This window comes from Mirounga leonina, unplaced genomic scaffold, assembly GCF_011800145.1.
Source record: "Mirounga leonina isolate KUSES-001 unplaced genomic scaffold, KU_Mleo_1.0 Mir_127, whole genome shotgun sequence".
In the NCBI taxonomy this organism is placed as follows: domain Eukaryota; kingdom Metazoa; phylum Chordata; class Mammalia; order Carnivora; family Phocidae; genus Mirounga; species Mirounga leonina.
In genome coordinates this window covers 42956260-42964790 of record NW_023270316.1, presented here as the reverse complement: position 1 = coordinate 42964790, position 8531 = coordinate 42956260, and the positions used below count along the sequence as shown (strand labels likewise).

At 36.6% G+C, this 8531-nt stretch overlaps 1 pseudogene; it reads left to right on the top strand.

Moving 5' to 3' along the window:
* LOC118009672 overlaps positions 1-5303 on the top strand; it is a 166838-nt pseudogene extending 161535 nt beyond the window's left edge.
* The last annotated feature ends 3228 nt before the right edge of the window (positions 5304-8531 follow it).

Below are 8531 nucleotides of genomic sequence, written 5' to 3'. Positions count from 1 at the left end.
ATATATATATATATATATATATATATATATATATATATATATATATACACTCCTCAGGAAAGTGCTAGAATACTTACAGATTTTTGGACTAGATAGAAATGTCTTGAGATGCAGTCTGGCAAATGGACCCTGGATGACTGGACACTACCAATATGGGGTATTTAGTTATGGAAATTCTTATGGAAATGTAGAGGTAGAATTAAGACCTAGTAGTTGGCACAGAAGGAGACTTTAGGTGATTTCGGCAGATCCTTAGTACCAGACACCTGTGTTACTGAAATAGGTGACACAGTGGTGTTCAAGCAATCCAAAAGTAGGTGAAGTAATGAAATATTCCTGTTAAATTCAGTGAACCGTTATTGTATTAAAGGATTATACTTAGTATCATCAAGAAATAAAGTGCCTGAAGATGGCTTAAGAAGAATTCCTTGAGGTCAAAGACCTGCACACAATGACAAGTGGATTATATCCAGCCTCACTTCCCAAAGGGCAATTTCATAAGGCAAACCCTAATTTGGGGTGCATTTTATACTTTCAAATTGCACACATTCCTTTAATTCCCTGTGACAAAACAATATATGGTAGTTTAATTAGCACTTGCTCCAATAGGCCAAGCAGGAGCTATAGGAACAGAATTCAGAATTCTGAATCACACTAAAATTAAAATACTAGAGGCCTGTCATCATGTTGAAAACAGTTTGCTAATCCTAATATGCATTAATGGGAGCTCTGAGACTAGTCATGACTGGTGGTCGGTATGGAAATAAAATAAAACAGTACAATGTGTTGTCAGGTTGATAGGATACATACAATGCTGGGAGAGGACATGGACCCTCACCAAAAGAACTGATAACTATTTTAACCTTTATGAAATCTGTATTTTAAAGATCAGTGGCCAGAAATGCTAGAGATCCAGATGGTAGATTGTTCATTTATAAAAATATGAATACTATGCTGAAATTATAGCAGAACATTACTCAGGAGTAAGGTCTTTAAATGTTCTATTAACTCAGGTACTATATATATAGGATGACTTATGTTTTTCATGGTTTACTTTCATTTGTGCCAGGAATAAAGGGCCAACACTATGTCCTCCCTATGGGGCTAAGTGATAAGTGTTGCTGAATGATAACTGGAAACCTGAGTTGGAAAGAGCTTGATTTATCATATCTGAGCTATAGTTATCTCTAGAAACAGATAGAATCCAGAATTTAATAAACATTGGCTTCTAGGCACAATTGCAGGCATTAGACATGTCCCTTCTGTGGAGAAAGAATAGAAAATTATACTGTATCACGCATGGATGTTAAGCTTTTAAAAATCTCTTTGTCATGGCTATAGTGTGTAACAAAATTTGATCAATTCTAATCGACTAAATGAAAATAGAAATTATGTAGAGTATGATCTCAATTACTGGAAAATATTTGGGTGGACTACTTTGAAAACCTTAAATGCTATATTACCTATGGAAAATGGCCAGGAAAAAAATAAGTATATTTAGTCTTAGAAGATTACAGATGCAATTAATTACTCCATCTGTACATGTAAAAAGTTTCACATGTGGATTACAGCAGAAAGAGAATATTCTCATAAAAGTAATCCAAATCTATTAAAGGATATGGTCATAATTAAAAAGATTTTTGTAAGGAATTTATACTCACCTATTACTGGTGAATATAGGGTTAAGAGTATATTGATTCCTTTGTAATACATTGCTCTATTTGTTAATGATCTATTTGCCTTGTGTTTAATCAGCTTAAGAATCTCCAGTTATATTTAATAATTTGTTGTTTCCTAAGTGTGTCATGCTTGCCCTTACCTCCAGGCCTCTTTATCACTATGGTATTTTCTAAAAAAAAAAAAAAAAAAAAATCTTTTTGCCTCACCATGTCTTAAGTATTCTTCAAATTAACTCCTCATGGAAGCTTTTCTTATCCCTGAGTTTGTGTTATATGTGTTTTTTATTTGCTTCTCTCTAACTGTAATCAATTCTAGTCCAAATTCCCATTTACTTGTTCATCTTGATTTTTAGACCAGAGTGCCACTGTGTAATTCACAGACTACAGCATCAAAATCACATGGGAGGTAATTTAAAAAAATATGTTCTAGGATCTCACCCTAGACTTATTAAATGAGAAAATCTAGAGCTTGGGAATTGGCTCTGGTGATTCTTATGAGCACTAATATTTGAAAAACCTGTGCTCTACTCTGTGCTCTCCTAGATAACCTACTGACTAAGCTTTCTGACATAGTCCAATAAGACTATAGAACTTCAACCCTGCTCCTAATTCCAATTAGTTGCCTACTGGATCAGACTTCTCAAACATAAGTATTTCATAACCCCTTTAATAGGAATAATAATAACAACAATAATAAAGTAGCATAGGCCACAGTGTTTATTTGAATTATTTATTATATCATTTGTGTGTTTTAAGCACACACACAAATCTAGGTATGAAGTTACTGTGATTTAAATTTTTCTATTACTATAAATCAGAAAATTTAATAATTATATACAAACAAGAATGGAAAAACAAATATTAAAATTATCAATATTAATTTAGTGGAGTAAGTCTACTTTATTAACATTAAATTACTGAATGCAGAATAAATCTGATAAAAATTGACAGTTGGACACAGCTTCTTTTGAGTTTATCATGATTAACCCTGAGCCTTATGATGGTTCTAAGTCTTACCCAATTTTTAAAATATGAAATACCATGAAACTTTCTTTTGGATAGAACAACACAATAGCTTTTGGTCTTTCTTGGCCAGAAACTTACTTATTTGCTGAAGTATTTTCTATTACATTTTGTTTAATATTTAATTTTTTAAATTAAAGTTTTGCTTTGTTTTAAGAGCAACTGCCATTTTACTGGGGGCCCCATGTGGGAACTGAGGGCAGGGCTGTCACCATGAGCTCTACCAAGTAATAGGGTTGGGGGGTACACCCACAGAGAAGGGTCTGGAGTCTCACCTTATAGCCTCACCATCCACAGCAAGAAGGTCACCTTGGCACGTCTAGCTCCCAACCGCCTCCCAGGCTGGGAAAAGCAGAGCAGAGCAGTGGAGGGGGGCTAGAACCAAATATGCAAGATTCAAGAACCACTCAGTGTCCAACCAAACCCCCAGCCTGGGCTGCTCCTTGTAGGGAAGTATTGTAGGAAGGAGGCTGCCAGGCATGGACTGGCCCATACCTAGAGGGAGTGTGGGTGGAAACCAAAGGGGCTCTCAGGAGAGGAAGCACAGGAACAGAGAGAAGGCCATGAGAGTGTAGCAGAGTTCCCAGAAGGGGGCAGGGCTGGTGAAGGGGCGGGCCAGCCACATTTGGATGGTTCTTAGCAAGGTGGGACCGCTTCTGCAGACACTGCCCACTGTTCCGATACCTGGGGTTCACCTCCAAGGAGTTGCTCCCCATCTTCTCACCCAGGTCAGCAGGGAGCAGCAGTAAAAGGGGAAGGGGTGGCAGAGGGCCCCGGCGGGGCAGGGGTTCTTGCCCCCAACTGCAGTCCCAGCTGCCAGCGGCTCTGCAAGTATAAACTGTGCAGCATCTTGCCCACTACCACTCACAATTTTCCCGGCATAGCAGCATGCTGCAAGTGGGCTCTCCCTGCCCACTGGGGTCCACCTGTTGCTTCAAAGGTCCCAGGTTCAAGGAGAACTCACAGAAGCAGACTGGCCTGGGTGAAGTGCTTCTGACAGCCCGGGGTCATCAACCTGCAGTGAACCAAACTAAAGTTGTAGAGCAGGGACACATGCAGGTGGGCTTCCCAGTTTGTGTTAGTCATGCAGCCAACTCAGCAGGCTGAGTTGAGAAGATGAGAGTCTATGCAGATCAAGGCAGCTTGAGTTTTAGGGCTGAGTACTGGTAATAAGTAAGCTATAGATGAAAAGAGCCTCAGAGATAGGTAGAGAATCCCTCCCAGGTATGCAGTTGGATACTAATCTACCCATGTTTAAGGAAAATACAGGAGGCTGGGAAGAGAACTGGCCTGAAACATGTTTAGAGAAAGCAATCTCCAGAGCTCAAACACAGCAATAAGTAGTTTGTGTTCCACCCAGGTAGGAAAGTGTTATAAATCTTGGGCCATTGAGTAGAGTAGTAAGAAAGGCATTGCCTCTGTAGTAAAATAAAATTAGCCCAAGACTAAAGACTTGCTCTGGCCCTACAGTGGAGACACACAATAGCAAGTCATCAGGGAGACAATCCATTTGGTATCAAAGAGAGATGAAAATGTAATTGCCTAGAAAAAGGATTGTTAATTGGAAGATATGACAACAAACTGATTTATAGACACTATGCAACATTATATTTTGTCTTCTCTGTGGGTTCTTCAGAAAGTGACCTTGGCATTTTAAATCTAATACAATCACACAAGAAGCCCAAGATTCATGGATCTCTTACCATGTGTATCCAGATCTGACACCTAAATCCACCCCACCGTCTCCTGAAAATCATTCATAATGTCCCTAGAACTCAAGATACTTGTGGAAACATTGCCGTGAATGAGGTTTAATATTCCATGTAGACAAGGTTCACAATATTCTTGCAGAAATGGTGATGGGGGATAATGGTATTGGAGACCAACATGAATGAGTTTGTTACACAAATTGATGCACAAAATAAACTGGAGAAATCTGAAGCAGGAGCTCCAGCCCATGCTGTATCAGCTGTAAAGAATATGTGGAACATAAGGAATAGCACGGAGGACTTTAGGGGAAGGAAGGGAAAACTGAAGGGGGGGAAATCAGAGGGGGAGACGAACCATGAGAGACTATGGACTCTGGGAAACAGAGGGTTTCAGAGGGGCGGTGGATGAGGGGATGGGTTAGCCCGGTGATGGGTATTAAAGAGGGCACACACTGAATGGAGCACTGGCTGTTATACGCAAACAGTGAATCATGGAACACTACATCAAAAACTAATAATGTGGGCGCATGGGTGGCTCAGTTGGTTAAGCGACTGCCTTCGGCTCAGGTCATGATCCTGGAGTCCCGGGATCAAGTCCCGCATCGGGCTCCCTGCTCGGCAGGGTGTCTGCTTCTCCCTCTGACCCTAACCCCTCTCATGTGCTCTCTCTCATTCTCTGTCTTAAATAAATAAATAAAATCTTAAAAAAAAAAAACAAAACTAATAATGTAATGTATGGTGACTAACATAACACAATAAAAAAATTTAAAAAAATAAGTTACAAAGTTACACTCAAAAAAAAAAAAAGAATATGAATCTTCCTGAGATCCCAAGAAATAGTAACATTGGTGACATCAGTATAAAAGTGCCAAACCTGCCCTTTTTTAAATAAAAAATTTAAAAAGGCCACTCCCAAGTAAAAACCCAGGAAAAGTCATCTAAGTTTACCATGCAGTTGTTTACGAAAAATAGAGGAGGAGAGTCTTAACTTTTGCTCTTGGATTTAAGTCAAGGTACTACATAGAAGTTGCATAAAATCAGTATGGAAGTTCATGCTTTTCTTGTTCAGTATTTCAAAAACTGTTTAAGACATTTCTTTAAATTATGTACCATCCAAGGTGTTGGTGTTTTGTAGGGATCATAAGAGCTACATTCCATAATTCTTTCTGTTATGTGTCACAATTGTTATTTATTTATTTATTTTTAAAGATTTTTTAAAATTTATTTGACAGAGAGAAAGCGAGAAAGGGAACACAAGCAGGGGGAGTGGGAGAGAAGCAGGCCTCCCGCTGAGCAGGGAGCCCGATGCGGGGCTTGATCCCAGGACCCTGGGGTCATGACCTGAGCCAAAGGCAGACGCTTAACGACTGAGCCACCCAGGCGCCCCCACAATTGTTATTTAAAGAATGAAGTATGTATCCTGTGAAAACATTATGACCTTTTTCTCTTAGTTTAAATAAACTCCAAGGTAACCGGACTTCTAAAGCAAAAAAAAAAAAAAAAAAAAAAAAAAAAGTCATGTGTTTTGGAAATTTTTATAGTCTTATTTGCTATTAAATTTTTAGTTTTATAATAATCTCTTATGCATATAATTTTTATTTATTGTTATTTATTTGATGGATGTGCCTTTGTTAACTGTACCCTTAAGAAACAATAGTGATGATTGAGATTTTACTTTTGATTTTTTTTATCTTATTACAACCTATTTGGGAAATGGCAAGTTATTGTTTTTATTTTCCTATTCTAGTACTTTTCTTCTGCTACACATTAATAGATGGCTCCTTTAGACTATTGATTGCTACTATCTGCAACCTACATTTATCACAGCTGCATCACTGTTTTCTATTGCACAGTAATTTGCTCCTCATTTATTTCATTTTGTAGCACACAAAAACTAAAAATCATAAATACCTGGTAATCGGAGACCATATAGGGTGCATATTTAACATGATATTGTTTTTTATAACCATTTTATTCAAAACATAAACAGATTTAAAATATATATTTTATTAACAGTGGAACAAAATTTTTAAAAATAGGGTTAAGTGACTGAAAACAAAATGTTCCAAGGTGTTACCACTGGTGATAAAAAGCAAACTAACAATATTTCTCTATTTTAACATACCTTATAATATGCTGTCAAATATATTGAGGTTTGCTGGGCTGGCCCAATTCCACTTACTCCTCATTCCTTACTCTATGGCTTTGTCCTTTGAATCATTGAGTTAGCACCATCCTTCTAATTTTGCTTAAGTTAGCCAAGGTTAGGTCCTGTTGATTGCAGCCAAAGAAATCTTGATACACAGGATTTTCAGACCATCAACATTCAGTCATTATTTTACATGTTTTATGCTAAATATTTTGTTAGTTTTTATGTGATACTCAAAAATAAATAAAGCATACATTTTAAGGAACTTATAGTGGAGATTTTAAGTATAAATTTGTTTAATGAGCATTTAAATCATAACATTTCAGACAAAATTCTAAAAGATTTTTGACAATATTCTTAAACCACTGTTCATAATGAAAGTCTATGAACAAAAAAGATTCATAATGAAAATTTAGGCATATACTAATATTATATTCAATGACTTACCTTTTCACCTATTTTCCAGAGAAAAACTGAAGAAAAGGGGAAAAGGAAAAGGACTAATGTTCATCATTAAATTCACCAAATTAGATTCGCTTGGATATGGTAAGTTACTGGATTATATGACCTTTCCTTTCTAAACTATTATGAAAACCCATTATCTGAGCTGTCATTGTTATCTACAAATCATTAATTATTAAGCAAAATTAATATCCTCACTTACTACACGATTGAAATATGTGGAAAGTCAGATAATTTGTTAAAATAAGGAAGAAAATGTAGTTAGGTATGAGTAACTTAAATAGCTAGGCTGAGCATTCAAGAAACACTCTCATAACATCCAAGACAAAATATTCATCCTTAAAAGTCCACAAACTGGATTTTTCAACTACTTGGATTTTTCAAGCTCTCAACCCAAAATTTAGCTGATGTTAACTAAACTCACAAGAGATTGATAAATAAATCAAATTTCCAATATATTAATTTACTCCAGTGATCACATTTCTAGCTAAAGCAGCTCACTTCCTGGTATTTGAACTATATAAGAAAATTAATTATTGATCAAAAGCTTGCCTGATGACCATGGAATGAAAGAACAGAGATGCAGATACCCTCAAGAGAGATTTCATCTATTTCATGAAGAAGCCTAGCAAATTATTCCTACCTCACACAGCAGAGAACACTATCAAGGGGCCGAATTTCTCATATTCCCCCAAATTATTTCTTATTTCTGAGCAGTGATGAACCCATACTGCTGAGTTTCGCTTCTCTGAAATCTCTTTTCTTATTCTATCCATTTCTCTATTGACAGTTACATTCTTTTGACATGTTATTATCACTGAGCGTGCTGTATATATTGAGTTGTTTACATAAACCGAACACATTAAATATTCTCCTGCTTTTTTTAATGATTAGCTTTCAGAGGTTTACCTGAACTTTGAGTTATCGAAAGGGATCTCCTTCTTCCCCAACTGACTATTTTATCTTCCTTCAACCTCAGATCTTCCATCTCATATCACACATGAAAATTGGTTATCTATTCATAACTTATGTTGTCATGCCCAGGATGAAGCCGCCATTACTCTCCTGGAAATATAGGTAAAAAATGTAAGATATCTTTCACTGTTCTCTCTATCTTTATATCTTCCATTCACAGAGTCATCAATTCTTTTTGTGCAATATTTTGTGTTCTGTCATTTCCATTCTAATTCTCACTGCCCTGGTTCAGAATCTTTTTATATTTGTCCTTGACTACAGTAGTTATTTATTCATTCATTTTGTCAGTCTTCAACAGACATTTTCTCCTACTGTGTGTCAGTCACTGGTCTGAGGATATAGCAGTAGATAGACATAAAGGAACCTGAGCTCATGGGATTACATTCTATTGGAGGAACATAATAAACTATAACTTGTAAGTAAATAAGTATACTGGCATGCTATAAATATTAAAAAAATAAAATAGGGCAATAGGTTAGAATAGAGTGAGGAAGAATCACTGTGGTCTTTCAGATGGATAATCAGAGAAAACCT